General features: G+C 45.1%; 1 pseudogene; it reads left to right on the forward strand.

The window, feature by feature from the left end:
• Nucleotides 1–1,728: 1,728 nt before the first annotated feature.
• LOC113457737 lies at nt 1,729–2,063 on the forward strand (annotated as a pseudogene).
• The last annotated feature ends 10,856 nt before the right edge of the window (nt 2,064–12,919 follow it).

A 12,919-nucleotide genomic window follows, 5' to 3' on the forward strand; every position in this document is an offset into this window, starting at 1 on the left:
TCACCCAGCATTCAGTCCAGTCCTCTCTGCCTACCTAAGTTCTGCTCCATCAATAGGTCAAGGCAGTTTCTCTATTCATTAATGGTAATCACAGCACACAGAGGGAACTCCCCTATCAGACCTTTACATCGTTGAAGAAAGAAATTGAAGGAGATACCAGAAAGTGGAAAGATCTCTCATGCTTTTGGGTAGGTAGAGTTAGCATAGTAAAACATGTCAATCTTACCAAAAGTAATCTATAGATTCAATGCAATGCCCATCAAAATCCCAGTAAAATTCTTCACAGACCTTGAAGGAACGGTGCTCAACTTCATATGGAAAAGCAAAAAACCCAGGATAGCCAAAACAATCCTGTACAATAAAAGAACTTCTGGAGGCATCACAATTCCTGACTTCAAACTTTACTACAGAGCTACAGTAGTGAAAACAGCCTAGTACTGGCATAAAAACAGACAGGAGGAACCAATGGAACTGAATCGAAACCTGAATACTAGAATACACACACACACACACACACACACACCTATGAACACCTGATTTTTGACAAAGAAGCAAAAAATATCAAATGGAAAAAAGAAAGCATATTTAACAAATGGTGCTGGCATAATTGGATATCAACATGTAGAAGAATGAAAATAGATGCATATCTATCACCATGCACAAAACTCAAGTCCAGATGGATCAAAGACCTCAACATAAAGCCAGCCACACTGAACTTCATAGGAAAGAAAGTGGGATGTATACTTGAACACATTGGCACAGGAGACCACTTCCTAAATATAACCCCAGTAACACAGACACTGAGAGAAACAATTAATAAATGGAACCTCCTGAAAGGATGCTCAATCGTGCTACAAGGGCATGTGTTCAAATATGTTCATAGCAGCATTGTTTGTCATAGCCAGAACCTAGAAACAACCTAAATGCCCCTCTACCAAAGAATGGATAAGAAAAAATGTGGTACATTTACACATTGGAGTACTATACAATGGAAAAAAATTAATGACATCTTGAAATTTGCAGGCAAATGGATGGATCTAGAAAACATCATATTGAGTGTGGTAACCCAGACCCAGAAAGACAATTATTATATGTACTCACTCATAAGTGGCTTTTAGACATAAAGCAAAAAAACAAAAATAAAAACAAAAAAAATACCAGCCTACAAATCACAATCCCAGAGAACCTAGACAACAATAGGATCCTAAGAGTGACATACATGGGTCTAATATACATGGGAAGTAGAAAAAGTCAAGATCTCCTGTGTAAATTGGGAGTGTGGTGTTTATGGGAGAGGGTAGAAAGGAATAGAGGAGGAAGGGAGAGGGTGGAGAAAATATATAGCTAAATAAAAACAATTTTTTAAAAAGTCACACAAAAAGAAAATTTAAAAAAACATATACAAATTCTAACATTTCATCCTTGAGCAAGGAATGTTGATATAATCAGACAAAACCTTTAGTCATTTCGGCTTACAGTGGTCCTTTAATAGCCAAGACGTTGTTACAAATAAACTGGTATGTAATAACTATTCTAAAAAAGAAAAAGAAGAAGAAGAACTCACAGAGATCAACAGCAGACACAACAGGGTCGATGAAGTCATATTGAACTCACAGGGAAGACCTTCTTAAGTTTGAACTAGAGAATGCCAGCATAGAGGAGGGGCAATGGGCACAAAGCATGTTTCTTCCCGTTTTACCCTAGATCTTCCACAGGCACTGAGTCAAGATGATGATGCAGAAAGACAAACCTAAGATGTCAACCTGGAGGCTTCATTTGGACTTTACTCATCTGACAGGAGAGGGAATTTTGATTTTGGAAACTTGAACTCATTTTTACTGGAGAAACCTAAGTTACTGAACAAACTGGAAGTCAGGAATGACGTTCATATTGAATACTTGAAGAATGCAATCAGTCATTTCTGAGAAAAAGTTCTCTAAAAGGCATGTAAAATACCTTACCAAGAAATCCCTTAAAAAGAAGCACCTCTGCGATTAGCCAAGGAGACTTAGGAACTTTGTTATTTCCAGATGAGTCAATATGAAGATGGATCAGAGTCTTAAGAGGTAGTCAGCCTTCTCTTTTTAATAAAATGGAGTATGCTTGAGAAAACAACCTACAGAAGGGCTTTAGTTTATCAGCAAATAAAAATCATTGTGCTCTTTAAAAAAATTTCCCTGTAATTCTGGTTTCCTGTGACTGTCTTAAAAGGGGGGGAGGTTAAATATGAGATTTCCTGTTTTTAAGTGATTGGGAAAACACTTTTTTCCAACAAGACAAGTGAAGGCTCCATGAGTAACTTGTACACAGCCCAAGTCTTCTGGCTTCCTGTGGGGAACAGGGAAGCATTGTGTGTATATATATGCATGAATGTAGCATGAATAATAAAAACCCAGAGGCATATATTACGGTTCATCCTGAAGATCAGAAAAGCAAAGCCGTCATGCCACTAGAGAACTCTTACTTCTAGGAAATCCTCAGACTGAAGGAGAGCAAGTTCCTGTCTCGTCCCAGTTTATATTCCTCTCTAGTGCTGGGATTAAAGGCGTATGACTCCGTAGCACTGGGATTAAAGGTGTGAGCCACCACCACCTGGATCTGTTTCTGCATTGATCTTGTGTGAGTCAGGGTGGCCTTGAACTCACAGAGATCCAACTACCTTCATCTCCTAAATCCTGGGATTAAAGGTCCCACTGCCTGGCCTCTAGGGACTTTGTTTTACCTTCTGGTATTCGGTTGAGATTTATTTATAAAACACAAATAAAATATCACTATACATGAACATCAAGATGCTAATGGCTGTGAGAACCTCATGGCTCTCATTGCGCTGAAGGGAAGAGCAGGTCCTATCTTCATTAATAGCAATAAAATAATCATCGGCACCATTACTGATGTCTCTGTGTAGTACCATGCTGGTGTCTGGGGATCTGATCCAAGTGGTTAACAAACAACCCCACTATGAGTAGGGTAAGGAATCTAGAGTACTCCAGAGTTTTTAAATAAGCAAAAATGTTGCAAGGGAAGAAAGAATGGCCATCAGGGCTTGAAATGGCTAGAGAAACAGGAAAAAGTACTGCAGATGGGCAAGAAAGGAAGGCAATATAGTCACATCTCATCAAGCGTCACTTTCTTTAAGGTCTCATATAAGTTACTCTAGAGATGGAGGAGGAGTGGATGGCAAGGGGGTAGATGGGAAACTGGGGAGGGGAGGGACATAGAAGGGGAAACTGCAGTTGGTATGTAAAATAAATGAAAATATGTTATTTAAATAAAATTCTAAAAAAGAAAAAAGAAGTTACTCCAGAGTGTGAGCCCAAGACAGCAAGTGGTGGCACCAGTAAGGATCTTCTGATAGCCCAAAGATCAAGAGAATAGGGCAAATATAAATACAACACAAAGAGTTCAGACAAAGGTGGCCAGTTGGTAGGTAGACCAGATGGATGCACTGTGATGTCAAACAGATCTGGCTTGAGGCAGCTGGCCTGCATCAGAGTTCTATGATACCTGCCAGATGACTTAGACTGTGTCTCCCTTTCCTTATTATATGTTGAAGCTAAACAATACCCACTTGGCAAGTTTGCTGTGAGAGTTACAGGCATGGCATGCATAGGGCTGCCACATATGGAAATCTTAATGCTGTCATCATTGCCAGAGATTGAACATCTCTTGAGCAGAGTGGTTCAGTCTCAAGAGCCAAATGAAAGGAATGCTGAATTCTATTACCTGGGTAGATCCCGCTGCCTGGGTAGATCCCACTGCCGTCAAAAGGTCTTCACGAGTAACTTCCCCAACATGAACCTCTCCCTCGTGATTACAGAACGATGCTTCTGAGACTGGCACTGATTGGTGGGTGGGCAGTGGTAGTCTGTAAGGGACAGTTTTTCCTTTGTGCGTGCTGATGGGGGGGGGGGGCAGGCAGCTTCCAATAAGACATCAGGTTACATTGACTTAATGGCAGTCAGCCTGTTACCTGCCCTCTATTTCTGGGTAGTTCTTGCTGCAGAGTTTACAGTCGATTGATTGTTTCTTCCACATTCTATAATTGCTTCATTGGAGGCTTCAGATGGTTTGTTGTGTTGGCAACTTCCTATAAAACTGTACAATCAGGGGAGGAGACACGGCAGTCATAGGGGGTTAAAGACTCATGTGTTTGAAAGACAGAATATTATGTGCACTGTGCTGGCTAGTCTTCTGTCAACTTGACACACAGACTAGAGTTATCTGAAAACAGGGAACCTTAACTGAGAAAATACTTCCATAAGATCTGGCTGGAAGATAGGTGTTGTGGTGCATGGCTTTAATCCCAGCACTTGAGAAGCAGAGGCAGGAGGATCTCTGTGGGTTCGAGGGCAGCCTGGACTACAAAGTGAGTTCCAGAACAGCTAGGGCGGTCACACAGAAAAACTCTGTCTCAACCACACACACACAGACCCCCAAAAAAGACTTGAATATAAGATATTTTCTTAATTAGTGATGGGGGGCACAACCCATGTGGGTGGTGGTGCCATGTCTGGCCAGGTAGTTCTGGGTTCAAAAGAAAGCAGTTTGAGCAAGCCAAGGGAAGCAAGCCAGATAGCAGCATCCCTCCATGGCCTCTGCATCAGCTCTTGCCTCTGGTTTCCTGCCCTGTTTGAGTTCCTGTCCTGACTTCCTTCAGTGACAGGCTACAATGTGGAAGTGTAAATCCGATAAATCCTTCTTTCCACGATTTGCTTTTTGGTCATCGTGTTTTATCATAGCGATAGAAACTCTGACTAGGACACACACTTTCATTCCATGAATACAGCCAGCATATGGGTAAGAGGATCTGTCTCTCGGTGCTAACACCAACTTACTAATGACTCCCTGACTTCTAGCTTCAATTAGAGCTACAGGCCAGTTAGTTGAATCCCTCAAAGGCAGCCCCAGCCCAGCAACCCCATCCTGCGCTCTGTAACCCCTAGCCCTCTCTCCCTGACCTGTGCCCTCTCTTGTTGCCCATGGCAGAAAACAGCTTCACAATGTGTACAGTGTCACAGAGTACTCTGTCTGTCACCTCCACCATTTTTAAGCTCCATACCCTTATCGGGCTCCTGACTCCCATGCCAGATCTCTCTGCTCTGTTTCCTCGGTCAGGGCAATCCTTCATCTCCACAGTCGCTTCTACTGTGTCCTCCATGAATCACTGTGGCAACAGCTTCTAGTCCCACTCCTTCCGAACTGCAGGAGTCAGGGGCATCCTTTTAAAGGCAAGACTGAGAACGTTGCTTTCCTGTTTAGAACCCTTCAAAAACTTTCCAACGTCTGCAGCCTAAATCCATGGAGACTTTATTAGGTCACAGTGTGCTGTCTTCTCGGTACCTTGTGTTCTTCTTTGAAAGGGGTATTTCCTTCTTCATGGGCAGATGTCAGGGGCCCCGTCTTCCCTATTCACCTCAATCTCCATGATCAGCAGGCTGCCGGCCATGGAGAAGGGGCTGGGAAACTAGCTGGCTAGCCTGTGGCCACGAAAGAATAAACAGCAGGTGTCCTCACTTGCTGGCTTTCCAAAACCCTCTGTTCTGAGATGACTTTGGGGATAGTAAATGGAACACTTCAAAGATCAAATGGGCAAGACTCAATGCAGGAGATCGCTTTGAGAACGGGGTACCTGGCCTCTCGCTAGCGTGAATTTCCAGCCTCCGTTGTACTAAATGCTTCCTTCCTCTCGAGCCTCCATCACTACTCTGACATGAGCCGCCTCCCCTCCCCAATCACAGCGTGCCCAACTCACACCACCAGCGCTTAGCAGGAGCATTGAGTTTTCTCTTTTTCTCTCTTTTCACCCGGGAAATGTTGATTTCTTCTCTAAAAGCTACTACTTCTCTGGCTTCCTGGAAAAAGACAGTGGTTCTTTGCTTGTCTTTGCCAGCTCGGAGAGCATCCATCAGACACTCAGTTCTCACTCACTAGAAGATGAAAACCCGAGATGAAGATGCCAGCGCGGTTCAGGTGAGGACCAACTTTCTGGCTTGCAGATGACTTCCTGGCTGTCAACTCTTTGTGTCCTCCCCTGATTGGTAGAGGAGGGTACACTCTAGTGTCTATTTGTAAGGTCAAACACTCTGAGACCTCCACGCTCATGCTCTTATCTACATTTAATTATGCCCTAAAGGCTCAAATGCCATTGTAACATACAGATTCCAGGGGGACACGAACATCCCTCAGTCCGTTGCATGCTTCCACTGACCTCTGTACTTTATTAGGCTTAATCATTACAAGAGCTACAAATACCAAACACTCACTAGTGTCATCAAGTCTTTATTTCATTAGCTCTCCTAGGTCTCTGAAGGGAGTTAGTACTTCTGCCCCTTCTCTGGAAATGAGGGACAGCCCACTCGTCCAAAGGGGTTCATTCCTGACTTCAAAACGAAGGCATAGCCACTCTCCTTATATTGCAGAAACCAGGAATTAATAAGAATTTTCTATCCAATGTCAAAACATACAGAGTTTGTTCTTCACAGCCATACGGTCTCTGTCCTGACCCCAGCTCCTCCATGGCAGCACGGAAGGAGCCATAGGAAGGACATAAATGAGTGAATATGGCTTTCTTCCAGGAAAACCTTACTTAGCACTTGGGAAATTTGAATTTCCTTTAGTTCTCACATGTCACAAAACAGACTTCTTTTGATTTTCTTCCCCAACCACTTAAGAACATAAAAACTAAGCCTAGCACTTGACTATATAAACACATAGAGCTTGCTTATCCCCAGTCTAAACAACCACAGTGAAATTAAAACAGTAATTATTTTTTAAAACGTGTCTCCCTTCATATGCCTCTCCTAGAGGATTCACCCTGGGTCTGTGAGAGGCCACTTAGCATTTCCTGTCTCAGGGGTTTCTCACGTAGCCTTCTGCCTCAGTCCAATCCCACTCCCCAGGCCAGGGCTGTTGCCTTGGCTCCTTCAGGTGGCAACTCCTAAGCTTTCCTCAGCCAGACTGGCCCTGAGCGCCCTCCTGGAAGCTGGGACCGCCTCTTCTGTCACTTGGTACTTCACTGTGCCCTTCCTCCTCCAGGTCCCCCTGTCTAAGCAGGCACATTTGTCTGTCAGTTACCACGTTTACCTCTATGAGGAGGTGAGCAGAATGCAGCCAAGGACTGGTCTTTTGCTCACTGCCAGAAAACCAAAACCTAGACGGTTCTAGCCCCCAGTGAGCACTAAGCTATCCTTGTCACGTACAGACATCCAGCACAGAGCACTCTCAGCGTTGAAAAGCTAGGACGAAGCTAGGCCCAGAGGTGCATGTCCATGATCCAGCACTCAGGAAGACTGCCATGCACTTGAGAGAGCCTGTTCTACACAGAGAGACTGTATTAGACAGGCTTACGTAGTGAGACGCTGTCTCAAAGCAAACAAACAGAAACAAAGCAAAGAAAATCAAAACTGACTAAACACATTTTAAAAGGCAGGATGGCGGGGATGGGGGTAGGGCTAGGAAAAAGAGGCAAGAGAGCCCAGTGTGGTGGCATATCCCTATAGTGTCGGCACACAGAAGTCTGAGTTCAGAGGATTGGGAATATGGGGTCACCCTGGATTACTTGGTGTGTTCAGGGTAGCTTGGGCTAATCGTGAGGCCATATAGTAATACATGAAATCAAATACAAAAGACTTGGATGAAGAGCTTGATAAACATTGGATCTTATGTTTCCCCAGAGATCTGACTGACTACTGAGCTTGCACAAAGCCTTTCCCACTGTCCATGGAGTTTGTGCACGCCAGACACAGCCCTGGCCTCTTCTCTCTGAGCTCCTTGCTAAGTGGCTCTGGGCTGAGCTTTCTTTGCTGTGTGAACTCCTGACCCTGCTCCTTCTGGAATGCTGAGCTGGAGGAGGAGACAGGAGGTGATGGGGGCCTGGGGATCAGTCTCAGACGGGAGCAGCAGATGGAGTTGGGGACGGCTTGGTGAGCGTGGCCTGGAATTCTGGCAGAAAAGGGAAGAGGAGTGTGCCAGGGCTCCTGGCGGGCTGGCAGAGGAGGCCTGGCTTCTTCTTCAGTTAATTGAGGTAATTTCTGCTGCCACCTTTTGGATAGAAGGGAGACTCTCCCTCTCCCAGCCACAGATCGCTTCCCTGCCTCTTGCCGCATTCCGTTGTACAGGGTCAGAACTCTAAATTTAGCTCCATTTATTTAGTTATTCCTTAAACATTTTTGTCACCTAGAAAATTAATTATAGGATTTCTCTGACAGCCTGAGATACACAGAGTGCACAAAATTACAGGGATAATTCAGAGGCCCAACTGGAATCACCAAATAAAATTGACAGTAGTGGTCTAATTCCAGAATAATCTACATGGTGCTGGAGAGATAATAATCTACCTGGTTCCTCGGGCTCTTCTTTTGAGTCTGCATATTAAGCCAAAAGGTTAAAGGAGCTGAGCAAAACTAGCAGAAGAGACTTTGAGGCCTAGGCGTGGACCCAGCTTTTCTTCTACTTGGCAGAACCCACTCCTGAGAAGTCCATCTTGGTTGGGCAGAATAGAATCCAGCCTCTACTCTGCCCATCCAGGAATCTGACCAGGTGAGCAGGAAGAGCAGAGGACAGCTTCCTTCTCTTCCTTCCCTCCTTTTCTTCTTCCTATCACTGTAAACTGCAGAAACCAAAGCTGGTCAACCAAGGTGAAAATGACAGCCAGAAGACAAGAAAGCTGCTCACAATTCCTTCCGGGAAGTGAGTTCAGAAAACCACAGAGAGATGGATAAATCTGTAACCTACGCATTTTTCAAACAGGGCTGAGTGCCTTCATCTGCAAAGTTCTGCAGGTACAAGATCAGGGTCTCATGGAGATGAGGCAGACAGAGGAGCTAACCAACTTAGACCCACAAAGGCCTAAGTTAAAGGACTTAGAAGGGACTAAAAGTCTACAGTGTCACCCTGAGCCATTGGTACCTTTGGATCTCCTCTACCACCTGCCGGCCACTAGACTCCATGATTTGTTTATCATAGCCTGATAGGAAAGAAAGGTTTTCCAATGCAGGAGGCCTCGAGAGTCAGGAAAATGTTCCAGGACTCCCTTTAAAACCAGGTGTGGTGGCTCACACATTTAAACCTAGTACCCATGTAGCGAAGGCAGAAGGATCACTCCAAGTTCAAAGCCAGCATGAAAGGCTGAAACACAGCCTGAGACCAGGCTTCAAACAACCAAACATAAGGGCTGGAAATGCAGCTGAGTTTGTAGCAGTGTCTTCAATATGCACAAAACTCTAGGTGCAGGTCTCAGCCCTACATAAACAAATAAACTTGGTATGGAGTGAGGGGGGCTGCATACCAATCATTGCGGTACTTAAGAGGGCGGGGGTGGACAAGAACATCAGAACTTCAAGGCCAGCCTGGACTACATGACACCCTGCCTCAAAGCAAGCGAACCAAAATATCAACACTTCCTTAGGAAGCTAATGCTACAGAAATTAATCTTTGCACAACTTTTCGTCTATTTCTGAAACACACCCCAAAGACGAACCTGAACTTTCCAGCCCTGCCCTCTGCACCTCCCGATAGGGCAGCCCTTCCCATACCCCCTGCTTCTGGCCCTGTGCTTGGGCTATCTTGACACAAGCTGAATCCTCTGGCAAGAAGTCCTCTGACTTACTTGGAGGCTCAACAGCATCTTCTTGTCCAGGGTCATCCACCACGTCACCAGACGAACCACCTCTTCTCTGGACACTGGCCTTACCTGGGTGTTCCTCTTTCATCTGTTCTTGGCTTTCATCTCCACCCCCAACCTGTCACAGCCTGCTCTGCCCCCTCTGCAGATCACCTGGAGCTTCCTGGTCCTTTCTTTGTCCTCTCTTCAGAGGCCAGGAGCATAGCAGTGGTACTTAGTAAAAGTCCATAGACTTCTGATGCTGCAAGCAACAGCATACACCAAATGTTTATAGAGAATGTAAGCTTCCAAGAACCATAAAGGTTATAGGCGATGTATTATTTAGCACATACAACAGCCATATGAGGAAATTCAACTTTAGCATGTACCAAGTTATCATGGCATGTGATAGGATACCTATGAGCTATGAATGCAGCCCAACACAAATCCGTAAATTTGCTTACAATGTTGTGACATTTGGGACTGGCTCAGCAGTTAAGATTGCTTGGTGGTTTTCCAAAGTACCCTGTAACTCCAGCTCTGAAGAATCAGGCTCCCCGTTTCGACCTCTGCTGATACTACACTAATGTGTATGTACCAACACACTCACACACATGTGCACACAAATATTTAGTAGCTATGAGATTTAAACATTTTATTATCATTATATATGTGTATTATATGTATATTATATATTCCACATATATATATGTGTGTGTATTATATATGCTACAGCTTTCATGTATAGATAAAAAAAACACTTTGTGGGAAATCGTTCTCTCCTTCTATGTTTATACAGGTTCCAGGGATCTAACTCAGATCATCAGGCAAGCACTTTTACCCACTGAGCCATTATGAGATATTTTTGTAATTTTTTTAACTCAATTGTATGACTCTGAAACACAGACTTCATAGATGACAACATCATGTCAAACATCAAAAGGGCACACATTTCTGCATCCAACACATGTTCCCATTTTGCAGAAGAGGAAATGGACGCATGAAGCAATCTAAGTGATTTTCCCAAGAGTGGGGACCAAAGGCCATAGACAAATTGAATTAATGACTGAAAAAAGAAATGATGTCTTTGGTAGGCAACGGACTCGCTGCTCCGATCTTAGCGAGGGCCGCACTTCTGGAGTAACATTTGACCATGCCATTGTCAGGAAGAGGCACTGGGAAATGAATTTGCGCACCTCCATTGGAAAGGAAAGTTCTTGAACTGGATAACCAGTCCTCCTTGCACAACTCCCAATGTAAAGGAACTCTTCCGAAGAAATTCCCAAGAAAAACAAAGCAAGAAAGGCATTCTTCTTTAATCTCCTGCCACCCAGCCCTTCCCTCCGGTCACATACTGTCCATCACCAATTCCCAGTGCCACCCAGCCCTTCCCTCCCGTCACATACTGTCCATCACCAATTCCCAGTGCCACCCAGCTTCCCCGGGCAGCTGGAAGGGTGCTTCGAGGAGACCCACATATCCCGCCCCTCCCTTCCAATCCCCCCTCAAGCCCAGTCGCACCAGGGCAGAGCACTGGCTTGAAATCTGCATACGGAAGAGGCTGGGAAGGCTGAAGAGAGCAATTTCTGTCTCACATCGTCTCTTTGTATAATGTTGTCTCCTCCTGACTAGTCCCCAGAATACAGCTGAACTCCACCAATTGCTGCCTTAAGAGAAAACACTGAAGACCTATCTTTAATGTCACAGGAACAATGGGCGTCCTTCCAAAGGAGGAAAATGACTTGCTTTGAAAGAGTTGGAGGAAGAAAGTGCAGAATGTTCCAGCTGAACGTGAGGGGGGAAGAAACTTAGCAGCTGTGTGCTGGCTCCCGGCTGCAAGACGGAGCAGCCCTGCCAGCGTCGTCTGTCTGTGCTGGGCGCACTGAGGCAGAAGCCTCTCAGCGCGGTGGGATGGGTACTGCTGCTTATTCCGAGAGGGATGGGGGACATCTAGCTGTCTGTGTGCTGTGCGGGTGGAGTTTCTGTGGTTTCGTACCTGTGCAGTCTGTCTTCCTTTCACAGACCTTGGAGCAAACTCCATGCTTGTGTGAAATTCTCCCGCGGAGTTCTCTTCCTTGGGCCGGAGTGGTGTTTGCAGCTGACCACTAAGTTTGAAGCTCAGTCTGGCTACTTAGCTCAGCAACCTTGTCACAAAGGCCCGGTGCACCCAATGCCAGGTTCAACCACATTTTGAGCCCTTTCCCATGAGCTAGGAATCCCCCGGGAACAGGGGTTACCTGTCCAGTTTCGGACGCCACACTTGTAACTTCATTTCTGATATTTCATCTCCTCGAAGCATTTTGGACTTTCCCAATGAAGCCGTTTCCTTCAGGTTTTCCCTATGACCCAGAGCCTTTGCACGCGCTGATTTTTCTGCCTGAAAGGGGCATCCTGCATCCCCCAGAACATTTTCCTTACCTTCAAGACTTAGCTCACTGGGTCAGGGTGGTGCACACCTGTAATCCCAGCCCTTGGGAGTCAGGAAGATTGCAACAACCTCAGTGTAACCTGGTTCTGGGCCAGCTAGGGATACAACCAAAGATCTTATAAAATAAATAAATAAATAACCACAGAAAACAAAACAAACAAACAAACCAAAAAAAAAAAAACCCACAGGGAAATGACTCTTGGTAAAGAACTTGCTTGTATAAGGGACCCAAGCTCCCAAGGTCAGTTGCCAGCACCCCTGTAACAGCTGGGTATAGTGTCATGAGTGTAGCCTTAGTACTTGGGAGGAAGCAAGAAGAAGGGCTCCTGGGCTTGACGGCCAACCAGCCTAGCCACACCTGTGAGTTCGAAGCCAATGAGAGACACTGTCTCAAAATAACAGTGTGAGACCTGGAGAGACGGCTCAGTGGTTAAGAGCACTTGGTTTGTCCCAAATTTGAATCTCAGTACCCACATGGTGCATGCAACTGTCCATCACTCCACTTCCAGAGGAACTCCTCCAATGCTCTCTTCTGACCTCTGCAGACACTAGGCGTGCATGTGATACAGAGACATTCGTGTAGGCAAAACACTCCTTTACATAAAATAAAATATATCTTTAAATATGCAAAAGTTATAATTGTGTAAAGGGCGATTGAGGAAAACACCTGGCACCAGCTTCTGGGCTCCACAAGCATGTACATGCACACACCTGCTTACACCTGTGCACATGCACACAACACACATACACAAAGACTTTGTTCTGCTATTGTTTCCTTCTGGCCCTCTATCTGGTCTTTTCAATGAATCTACTACTTTCCCTTGGGTTCCAGGCTACCTACCGTGGCAGCAGACATGAGCCGGTATGGAATTCATCCATCCACACCACTG

This window comes from Microtus ochrogaster, linkage group LG5 (assembly GCF_000317375.1).
Source record: "Microtus ochrogaster isolate Prairie Vole_2 linkage group LG5, MicOch1.0, whole genome shotgun sequence".
NCBI lineage: Eukaryota > Metazoa > Chordata > Mammalia > Rodentia > Cricetidae > Microtus > Microtus ochrogaster.